Raw genomic sequence first — 12,191 nt, forward strand, 5'->3', positions numbered from 1 at the left:
TTTTTGGATGTTTCACGAGACCAAATTTGTTTTCTGTCTGATTCATATTCAGGTAAACATGGAGTGACTGAATAGTCTGGCCCTTTGAAGGAAGTCAGGTCTCTGCTTGTTTGAGTTCTGTCTCTATCTCTTTCTACATCCCTTGTATGTTCTTTCCTGTTCCTTCCAAGCTGCTGATGGAAGTGTCCTGAGGAGCCTTCATACTAGTCTTCCAGGAGTGGCTGTCATCAGAGAAACAAGGCTAGTCTCCTTAAGGAACACATGACTCAATGTATTTTTAAAATCACAGACATTAATTCCACTATACTCTGTAATGGGATGTTTTTCTTGAAAAATAAATCTAAAATTCTGTAGAAAACTTAAGTGAATTGAAAATAGTCAAGACTGTTTTGAAAGCGAGGAGCAATTGGAGGGACTTGCCTTAGCAAATACTGAAACACACTTTCATGAAACAGTTTTAATTCACTGCAGAGAAATGGACAGATGAATGGCATGGAATAGAATGCAGAAATAGACTTACATAGTTAAAACTTAGCTTGTGATGAATGGGACTCACCCAGATTTGGAGGGAAGAGAGTTTAAAGGAATACTAGTAGGATAATTGATTATTATCATTATTAAATAGTAGATCTTCATTTCATACCAAAAAATAACAGAAAGAAACAAAACAAACTAGCAGAAGACATGGGCAAGTAGATATTGAATCTCAGAGCACAGAGGGAATTTTTAAACATAAGAGCAGTAGAGGAAATCCCGTATTTTTAATTGCATAAACATTTAAAATAGGAGTGGGGAGGAGGGGAGGGATGTGTAGGCAGAGCACAGAGGATTTTTAGGGCAGTGAAACTGCTCCGTATAATACTATATACTGGTGGCTATGTGTCATTATACATTTGTCCAACCCACAGAATATATAATAAGAGTGAACTCTCATATCGACTATAAACGTTGGGTGATTATGATGTGTCATTGTAGGTTCATCAGATGTAACAAATGTACCACTTAGGCGGGAGACATTGTTTGTGTGGGAGGCTAGCTATGAATGGGGGCAGGGTGTATACGGGAAATCTGGTTACCTGCCACTCAGTTTTGCCGTGAACCTAAAATTTCTCTTAAAAAAAGTCCATTAAAAAAATTTCTTTTGTGTATGAATTGCCTGGTCACGACTTTTCTACATTTTTTCCATCAAGTTTTTGGTCCTTTGCCCTTCACATTTAAGACTTCTTTACATATTCGAAGTATAGACCTTTTGTCTGTGGTGTATGATGTTAATGTTCCTATAGCTTGACTTGGTTTTTGGTATTTTCTGACACGCATTAATTTTAATTTTTTAGTCACATTTATTAATCTTTTCTTTACTGTCCCTGGATTTTTACAAAGCCTTTTTCTTCACAGAAGTTAAAGAGGAATTGACCAGTATTTTTTTTTTCTAGTACTTCCATGATTCAGTTTTTTACATTTAGATCCCTATCCATTTGGAGTTTTTTCCTATAGATGGGGTGAGATATGGATCTAATTTTATCTTTTTCTACATGACTACCCAATTGTCCCAGAGTTGCTTATTTAAATGTCCATCTTTATTCCATTGATTTGAGATGCTGCCTTTATCATATTCGGATTTTCCATAGGTATTTGGATGTAACTGTGGACTTTCTTTAATGTTTCTTTTATGCCTGCTACTTCATTGAATTCTTTAATTGTTTGATTTGCTCTTATTACTGATTACCTATGGCTGTCCAGCTATACTATTATAGCATCTAGAAAATACAGGTGATTTAACTTATTTTTTTCATCCACTCTTATTCTTCTGATTGAGTTCTCTTGTCTAAGGGAATTTGCTCCTACCTTCAGTGCAAAGCTGACTAGTAGCAGAGATAGTGGACATCTTTTTTTCTTCAGCATTTAAATTATTATTTTTTTTAATCACGAATGGGTATTAAGTTTTGTCAGTGGAGTTTTCATCATATGTCCAGATAATCATAATATTTTTCCTTAGATTTATTAATATGGTATATTATAGCAGTAAAGTTCCTAATATTGAGCTAACCTTGCCTTTCTGTAATAAATTCCACAGGGTATTGGCATATTGTTTTCTTAGTGTCGTATTGGATTCTATTTGCTAATATTTTGTTTAGAATTTCTGCATCAATATTTGTGATGTGTGGTATGTGTCCCCTCCCTGCCCTACTATCTTCCTCTGGTTTAGGTATCAATGTTACACTTGCTTCAGGGAAGGAATTGGGATGTTTTCTTTCCTTTCAGTGTTCTAGAATAATGAGCACTGGGACTCTGGTCTTTGGAAGTTTGGTAGAATTCTACTGTCAAACCATCTGTACCTGATGTTTTTTTGTGGAGTCGTTCCTTAATAATGCTATTTCTCTAATGGAAATTGGTCTGTTTAAGTTTCTCAGCTCTAATCTGGTTTTAGTAATCTGTATTTCTTTAGGGAATTATCCAATTCATCTGGATTTTCCAGTGTATCTGCATTTATTTGTGTGTTTTCTATTTCTTACAAAAGTGTTTGAAACTGCTAGTTGTAGCATCTTCTAATAGCTGTTTTAAAATCCTCATTTGGGGCACCTGGGTGGCTCATTCAGTTAAGCATCCGACTTCGACTCAGGTCATGATCTCACAGGTCGTGAGTTCGAGCCTCGCGTCGAGCTCTGTGCTGACAGCTCAGAGCCTGGAGCCTGCTTTGGATTTGTGTCTCCCTCTCTCTCTGTCCCTCCCCACTCACACACACTCTCTCTCTGTCTCTCAAAAATAAATAAATGTAGGGGCGCCTGGGTGGCGCAGTCGGTTAAGCGTCCGACTTCAGCCAGGTCACGATCTCGCGGTCTGCGAGTTCGAGCCCCGCATCAGGCTCTGGGCTGATGGCTCAGAGCCTGGAGCCGGTTTCCGATTCTGTGTCTCCCTCTCTCTCTGCCCCTCCCCCATTCATGCTCTGTCTCTCTCTGTCCCAAAAATAAATAAACGTTGAAAAAAAAATTTAAAAAATAAATAAATAAATAAATAAATAAATAAATAAATAAATGTAAAAAATATTTAAAAAAAATAAATAAAAATGAAATCCTCGTTAGATAATTCCAACACCTGTATCATCTTGATGTTGAAATCTATTAATTATCCTCTGTCATGTGAATTGGGATTTTTGTGGATTTTGGTATGATGATGAATTTTGAATTGTATCCTAAACATTTTGAGTATTTTGTAAGGAGGCTCTGGTTTCATTTCAGTCTTCTCTTTGGTAGGATTTAACACATTTATTATTACAAAGCACGTCCTGGCTCCCTTTGGTAGGCTGTGGTTTTAGTGTCAATTTAGTTGCCACAATCTTTGCAGTACTATTCTGGTCTGCCCCACTTCTGCATTATCCAGAGGCCTGTGTGAAACTGCACCACAATTCCCTTCTCCCAGTGTTTGCTTTATTGATTCTGTTTGGTTTTACAGATGAGTGGAACAGGGGTGTGTGCCTGGGGCTTCATATACAAATTTGAAGGATCTTTTTTTTCCATCTCTTGCCTTTGTGTGATCCTTCTCAAACTCTCTAGTTGGGAGAGGAGGGGGCTACTTGTTTGTTGGTTATTGTATTCTTCATTTTCCTTCCTTCAGGGTGGTCAGAGTGAACAAGATCCCACCTCAAAGACTGTGTTCTCAGTGTAAATGGGAGGGAGTAGGGTTCTATTTTCTGTGGCTGTAGCCACCACCAGTGGCCAGACGTGTGACTTGAGGTAGGGTGGGGACGCTCACCGTGGTTTCACCCCACTGTTTCTGCCGCAACCAGGCCAAGGTGAGGGGGAGTTGGGGCGTTGCTTCCTTCATGATAGCTGCCTGTAATTGTTTGGGTGCGGTCTAAAGGGCTCTGTCCTGCCGGGCTACCCTCTTCCTAGACCTCTGGCTGGAGAGAACAGGCTTTCCTTCAAGATTTCTTTCCTGTCCCTGGTAGTACTTCCAAAGTATGGAACACAGGCTGGGATGTATAGGAGGATAAAGACCCAGCTGTGCCTCTAGTCCTGAGGTTCTAGCCTTTCTTCCTCCTTTTTTTCCCACCATTCACAGTCGTCTCATGGCTTTTGTCCAGGGATTTTAGTTGTAATTCATAGGAAAAAATGGGGTGGGATATGTTTTTCCTATTCTGACTAGAACTGAAAACCAGTGTCATTATTATTATTATTATTGTAATTTCAGTTTCTATTTTCCCTTTCCCCTAGGAGTTAACAGGACGTTTACTATCTATGTGGAAGGGTCTTTTTGTGCTCTGTTTTTGTTCGTAAACTCTAGTTGTGCTGCGATGGGATCAGAAGGTGTTGTTTGCAGTACTCCCTTTGTTGAAGCCACTGATGGATGCTTTCTTTGTGAGCTAGTATATGGTCAAGTTCTATGAATTAGCCATGGGCATTTGACAAGAGTGTATTCTCTGTTCTCAGGATATAAAATTCATATAGGTCCATTAGATTTACTCTGATGACTATGCTGTGTAAATATGTTAGCATCTTACCTTATTTTATTGCCATTTCTTTCTCTGTCTCACACACACACACACACACACACACACACACACACGCCAAAGAATGTTACCACCCTTCACCAGAATAAAGGGGGATGATAGTCTCATGAAATGTAATCAGAGCGGGAGGGAAGCTGAACTTCCAAAAGATGTGCATGCACTTCGCATGGTGGGGAGGAGCGGTGGGTCCCCGCCGTTAGGTGTTCCGTGGGCGGGGATACTGCAATCTTGAGTAAAACAGGAAGGGGTGAATGGAAAGTGGGGCATAATCGTGGTGAGGAAATATGTATTTGTGATACAGGGAAGGATATTTAGCTGCTGCTGTGAGTGAAAGTTTGGGGGTGGGAAGAGAGATCTAAAAAGGATCTAGGAGGGACTTTTTGTGTGGCAGGCTTTGCGAAGTCCTTAGAATGGTCTCTTTAAGGAAGCTAATAAATGGAGTGGGATATGTGTTTTCTTTGAATGTGACTTTTTCTTAGAGTTTATTTATTTTGAGAAAGAGAGGGAGAGAGAGAGCAGGAGCAGGGGAAGGGCATGGAGAGAGGGAAAGAGAGAGAATTGGGGCCCAATGTCACAACCGTGACATCATGACCTGAGCCAAAATCAAGAGTTGGATGCTTAACCTACAGAGCCGCCTTGGCGCCCCCAGAACCATGATGTTAAAGGATGAGGAAACAAAAGGTTATAGAAAAACTAAATACAAAGGTTTCCCCTGCTATCCTTTTTAAGCTGAAATGGCCTCAAGCGAAGAAGAAGAAGAAGCGATTACTATTAATTTACATGGCAAATATTTGAGTATTCTCTGACCCCAAAATAACCCCTGTTAGGCTTTCCTGGTACCTCAGGACACAGATGCACCAGTAAATGGAGACAAAGCCCAGATGCTCACACACACAGTTCAAAGGTCTGGGGCTTGCTGCTGAGACGCCTTGTGCGGTTCCCCGGAAGGAGCTGGGCAAGTACCACTCTCGCTGCTAGGTTAGCGCTGCCTCTACAGTGGCTCCTGCAAAACTCATTTTGTACCTTTTCTCATAAAAGAGAAACTCCTCTTTGGAATTATTTCCGTTAGACCTACTGATGCAGGTCTTTCCTTAAAAGCCAAGTGGCTTAACTTGGAGAAGTGGGGGATGTCTGTACATCAGTTATGTTCAACTTGACCACCAAAGTTGTTCAAAGCTTAATGAGTCTGCGGATTTAAAATCTTTATTTTTCATGAAAGATAGGTGATATTCCAGTTGGGGTGAAAATATAATCCAGGAAACCAAATGGGGCCGATTATTGCATTTATTTGGGAAACTGACATTCTGAGATGGAAAAGTGGACTCTAATTTGCTTGTTAAGAAGCTAGAACTAAAAGAGTTCAAATAGGAAAGGTTACTAAGAAGCAACAGTGATGACTCAATTCTTTGGGAACTTGCCATTTATTATTCTGTTGTTTGTGACCATGACCCCAGTGCAAAATGACATGACAGAAATAAGTGGAAACCAAGAAGGCCTCCAATATTTGAAATTCTCATGGGAAAAGATTGTAGGACGTTCCAATGACTGCATTCATTGAAATGTCGGAGGAGAATGCTCCATCACGGTATTTATGGCCAGGTGAGAGCTAAGCTCGTTCATTTCATAAATAAAAGGGGGAAGAAGAAAGTGGAGGAGGAAGAGCGAGAAGGGAAGATTGGGTAAATACTGACATGTAAATAAGAGATGTAGACTAATGGAATTCTTTTGTGCCCTGCCCATCTCGCAACAACAGAGAATACAAGAAATAAAAATAGACCTAGCATTCAAAGCATTTAGGATGAATTAACCATGACGCAATATGATATTAAGCCATGGAACTTGCTGCTGCAAGGTTTTACTCAAATAGATAACTTAGATTAGAGGATTAGATAGGGTACACACAGTTTATAATAAAATTTCAGTGTCTGTAATTCAGAACAAACGAACGAAACACCAAACAAAACAAAACGCAAATGACTTCAGCTTCCAGGGAGGGAGTGTCGTAATCTATTTTAAGATGTGTAGGAAATTTCCCTTAAGTAATGTTTTATTGCTATGCTTTTTGATGGATTTTAATAATAACCTCCAAAACTAGTGCTGCTGAAGAAGAGGCAGAAGCGATGCAGTATGAATTCGTTGCTTTTCAAAGGAAGTGGCCACAACTGTATTGTAACAGTTAAAAATTGTGTAAAGAGAAACTTCAGGGAGAAAAGGTGAAAACATCGTTACGTCAGTAAACAGTTTAGTGTAGTGAGAGGACTAAGCGTTTTGGAGGTCTGCAAACTTCCTCCCAGTTTTCCTCCTACTCTCTCGCCTCTTGCTTCTGCCTTGATTCGATCGAACTGAATCCTACCTAGCCCACCAACGAGAATTCAGCAAGCCCGTGGATTGCAAAACATAAACCTGAAATGACAGGTAGATCTTGATTAGACTATTTGCATACCTCAGAGTGTTCCCTGCCACTCACAGAGGAGCTCACAGGAATATTTGATGCTGAAGAGGGTGACGATGATGGTTGTAGTAGAGGAAACAGTCAAAATACGGCAGCCTAGTCCTCAGGGGTCTCCTACAGGTCTCTGTCCCAGCTCTCAAACTTGACCTACACATGAATGCTATAAGGGACCCAAACTGGTCTCTTTCCCCTTCAAACAGTCAGGACGTGAAATGTGTATTTTATCCTTTTTTTTTTTAACTTGATTTAATGGTGTACTATTGTTCTCTTCCTAGACTGTCGTTCCAGTAGACATTTTAAATTGTTGTTGTTGTTGTTTTTAATATTTAAGAGAGACAGAGACAGAATGTGAGTGGTTTAGGGGCAGAGAGAGAGAGAGACACTGAATCCGAAGCAGGCTCCAGGCTCCGAGCTGTCGGCATGGAGCCCGACGCGGGGCTCAAACTCACAAGCTGTGAGATCACGACCTGAGTCGAAGTCGGATGCTCAACCGACTGAGCCACCCAGGCACCCCTCCAATAGACATTTTAAAATTACATTTTATTGTTTCTGAAGCACATGCAGAGACAGAGAGAGAGAAAGTAGTCTGAAGCAAACCCTGTATCCACCAACCAGATTCAACAGATTCAACACGTGGCCAGTCTTGTTTCATCCCCATGTCATTCTGCCACATCGTGGGGTTATTTTGAAACAAATCCTTAATAAGGTGTCAATTTTAATGCTCAGGTCAGGTGATTCCGATGCAAAAATCCTCTCCCGGAGTAGCCTTCCTGCTTATCTTCATTCTAAACACACAAGTTCAAAACCGGCATCGTCCATGCCGCAATCATGACAACTTCAGACTGCGAGGAGCTCAGCCTCTGTCCACTTAGACTGTAAACTCTATACACTTAGACTGTGTATTGTCAATGCCACTCTGTATCTCTCCTTCTTTGTGTGCATTTTAATGTCCTTTCACCCTAAGTATACTGAAAAGTCCATGAGGACAGGGACTTCTCTTTTCACTCCCCGTATGTGCTTTTATCATGCCCCTTTTAGAATCTTACTATGGGAGGCACGTAATAAAGAGTTTTTGTTCTGTTCCTTGGGAAAGTCAGCACTAAGCCGTAGGCCAGTCCCCTTTCAGAGCACCCTTCTAGATTTGCACCCTCCAGTATGCCCTCCCCGTTAGTATTCTTTCACCACAGAAACTGTGTCTTCTCAGCCCAACTACAGAGCTCTCTAATCAGAGTTCACAGCCTCCTCAACCCATACCTCATAGAATCCTGAATTTATTCTGAGTACTTGCTACAAATTCTTCTCAATGGAAGCTGTTTACTCCCTATGAACTCCTTATCTGAGGCCAGGAGAAGAAGGTAGGAGGTTTACTCTGGCTCCCCACCATTATTTTCAGAGAATTTTTCTATCTTCTTGTATTGCCCTTTCGCCTTTCTCCCATCTGCCAGATTCTTAGTTACCCCCTTAGAACTCTAGAGGACTTTGGCATCTTAGTTACTGTTTTTGATTTTGCGTCTAAGTGTTCCTGGCTTGAACATTCATGTTGGTATGCCATCTAATATCTAGCTTCCTGTCTTCCTCAGCTGCCCATTTCTCTGAGCACATGTGGACCTTGTTATCTGCTGAAGAGGGTCCACTTCTGAAGTTTTGAGCCCTTTACCCCAGTCACATGTACTGACCTTTGTGTGGCCCACATTCCCAATAAACATGCTTAGTAACATCTTGTCTTCCAGCATAGTGATGTGCATAATCTTATGTTCCATCATTTTCTTAATAAACATTTTAAAAAATGTTTATTTATTTGTGTATTTATTTATTTATTTTGAGAGAGGGAGAGAGCACACCCATGAGTGGGGGAAGAACAGAGAGAGAGGGATAGAGAGACAAGGAGAGAATCCTAAGCAGGCTCCACTCTGTCACTGCAGAGCACAATGCAGGGCTTGATCCCATGAACTGTGAGATCATGACCGGTGCCTTAACCAAGAGTCGGATGCTTAACTGACTGAGCCACCCAGGTGCCCCACATTCCATCTTGTCTGTAGCCCGCCAAGGCTCACCATGCTCAGGGCAGTTACAGGAATTTCGGGTGGGATCTTCATGTGTTGATGTCCATGGTTCTGAAACAGTCTCTGCTCTGGGATATTGTGAAAACGGTCATGCTCTCTCTTTACTACGCTATGTCTAACCTGAATTTTGTGCTCCACCATTTCAACCACACTTTCATCAACACTAACTTTGAATCCACCTCATCTGCATTTAAAATTCAAAACCCAACCATTTTTTTTCTCTGTGCTGCTCTTGGACTTCCTGCTGCTACTGTGGAGAAGTCACGAGACCTTGCTACTTAGCTCCTCTTCGGGTATTTAATTTCTAGCCACAGTTGGTTGCCTGGACTTTGTAAGTCTCATTAGGGGTCTAGATCCTTGCTGTGCCTATCTTGTGAATGGAGAAATGTCTCAGGGATCCTTCCCAATGAGGTTTTAGTCTTCTTGCTCTGGACCCTTTGTCTGGTAATCTCAGTCATGGTTTTAGTTACCATCCCAGTGTCAAAGATTCCTAAATTCGCATCTGCATCGCCAACTGCCTCTTTCATAGACAGACCTGAATTTCCAAGTACTTTTTTTTTTTTCCAGCTGGATGTCCTCTAGGCATCTCAAATTCAACATATCAAAAGCAGACCTTGTTACCTCTTCTTCTCCTGTCCCGTATACTCTTCCTGCTGGGTTCTTTGTCTCTGTTCATGACATCATCCATCACCTATCCAGGCCGCAGAGCCTACGGGGCCTCCAGCCCTCCATGCCACCTCACTAGGTACTTGCTGGGCTATTCCGAGAGCACACTGTGTACAGCACTTCCCAGGGGCTTGCACTCCTGCTGTTCTGTCTCCCCGGAATGCTTCTCATTTTCTCCATTTCCCAAGATCCAGCTCAAATGCTTGCTCACTTCTGAGGCCTACTTAAGACTCACACTTCCGGGGCGCCTGGGTGGCGCAGTCGGTTAAGCATCTGACTTCAGCCAGGTCATGATCTCGCGGTCCGTGAGTTCAAGCCCCACGTCAGGCTCTGGGCTGATGGCTCAGAGCCCGGAGCCTGTTTCAGATTCTGTGTCTCCCTCTCTCTCTGCCCCTCCCCCGTTCATGCTCTGTCTCTCTCTGTCCCAAAAATAAATAAACGTTGAAAAAAAATTAAAAAAAAAAAGACTCCCACTTCCAATTAATTATTCCTTCCGTAGAGCTCTCACTTGTTTGCTTTTCTGTCATAACATTTATTTTACCCTAAGCCCTTTCATTAATTCAATAGTATTTATTAAGGCGGAATGAAATACCAGACGCTGTCATAAACATGAGGGAAGAAAGAGAGATGCCTTTGGGTCTAGATAGACTACTTTGTTTTATTCCCCAGACTTCTGTTGGAAAGAGTGGGCATTTTATTCACTTTATATTATGCCTTTAAAGAGAATATATGCCTAGTGGGCCATTTGAAGATAGTAACAGAAAAACATGCTTCAGATAAAGCCTTTGTATTAAATGTTAAAGATAGAAAGTGCAGTAGTTGGGGTGCCTGGGTGGTGCAGTCGGTTAAGCGTCCGACTTCAGCCAGGTCACGATCTCGCGGTCCGTGAGTTCGAGCCCCGTGTCGGGCTCTGGGCTGATGGCTCAGAGCCTGGAGCCTGTTTCCGATTCTGTGTCTCCCTCTCTCTCTGCCCCTCGCCCGTTCATGCTCTGTCTCTCTCTGTCCCAAAAATAAATAAACGTTGAAAAAAAAATTAAAAAAAAAAAAAAAAGAAAGTGCAGTAGTTACTTTAAAGAAAATGCAGACATATTTGGGTCATATGATGGCTCGGTAGTCCCCCAAAGTGCCTACTTATTATTGTTTAATTGAGGCAAGGAGCCTATCCAAAGGATGTTCATGCATAGGCATTTATGGGCACCACGGGCGAGTGAGAAAACAAGAACAGAGGAACCTCTGTTATTCGTCTGGTCCTAAGGATAAGCATCAGCCAAAGAAACTGTTAAGATGACAAATCCTGGGAGATGCATCCCTGCTAGGTGCCTGGCAATACAGTATAATATGAGCAGGGAAGGGAACTTCTTCCCATTTCTTCATGAGGCCAAGTGAAGATGTTGAAAACCCCTCCATGACAGTTGTGAGGGCACCAGGAAGGTATTCTTGGTAGGGACACCAGTGCTCCCTCATTGAGTACCAGCAGCAGTAACAAGGGTGAGGGAGCCTCAAGGATCCTGGAGGTTGAGGATGTTGATGAAGGTACCAGAACAGACAAGAAATATGGAAGGCTTATGTGGTGGTTCCAGCTGATGAGCAAATTTGTTTCCTTGGGAACCCTCAAGCATCAAAGCAGGCTTCAGTCCTGGGTAAATAAGTGAGGGCAAGAGACAGTCAAATTTAGCTTATTACAATTTATGAAACCTCATCTGTACTCATGAACTGGTGAGGCCTTTGGAAATTGGGGTTGTTGACATGTGGCAAAGGAGAAGAATTGACATGATACACCAGTTCCCATGGCTGAACTTCCTTCCCAGACTTACGTCACTTTGGGATTGGTTAGTTCTAAATAGCCTATTGCAAATACGGTAGTAAGAGAGTTGCCTGGGTTAAAGTGGAGAAGGAAACAATGATGAGAACTTTAATTATGATTGACTCTTGGTAATTCCAGGAGGATTGGCCAGTTTATGTGTCACTCGAATCTCTTACCTTTTACCTATTGGCTGTTTCACCACTTGGAAGTACTTTCTGCCTACAACAAGTAGATAGATGGTAGGAAGAATTTGGAATTCAATGTATTTCAGCTCTGTGCAATGAGAATACAGAGAACAGGAAATCCATCTGTAACCCTGTCTTCCATATTAACAACAGCCTTCTCCATCAGAAAATTTATTGAAACTCCTAAGTCAAAATCAAGTTTCCCGGATTCATTGTGACTTTATTTTTCTCTACTCTTATATTACTCATAGACCATCATGGAAATAAATGATCCATTTGATTTTGGATAAGCTAGTTGGATCTCCTTCTTCCTGGGAAAGAAACAAGACTAGACAAAATTGACAAGCCACCGTAAGATTATGGCCCCTTCAGATTCCAATAGCTCTTTACAATAGAGGATCCAGTAATTTGGGTAAGCGTTGGCGACTCTTTGGAAAACATTCAGCGAGAAGAACTAGGCTTGTAGTTCCTTTTGTGCACAGCAGATGCGGGTGGATACAGCAAGGAGCTCAAC

The 12,191-nt window shown here is 41.7% G+C and overlaps 1 protein-coding gene and 1 long non-coding RNA gene across 2 annotated transcripts in view; one reads left to right on the forward strand and one right to left on the reverse strand.

The window, feature by feature from the left end:
- SERPINB7 (serpin family B member 7) overlaps positions 1–12,191 on the forward strand; it is a 64,553-nt gene that overhangs the window by 21,335 nt on the left and 31,027 nt on the right. The gene's annotated exons all lie outside the window — the stretch shown is intronic.
- LOC125149324 (uncharacterized) overlaps positions 1–12,191 on the reverse strand; it is a 28,022-nt gene that overhangs the window by 10,796 nt on the left and 5,035 nt on the right. The window lies entirely within an intron of this gene.

The sequence above is a fragment of the Prionailurus viverrinus genome, chromosome D3, assembly GCF_022837055.1.
Source record: "Prionailurus viverrinus isolate Anna chromosome D3, UM_Priviv_1.0, whole genome shotgun sequence".
NCBI lineage: Eukaryota > Metazoa > Chordata > Mammalia > Carnivora > Felidae > Prionailurus > Prionailurus viverrinus.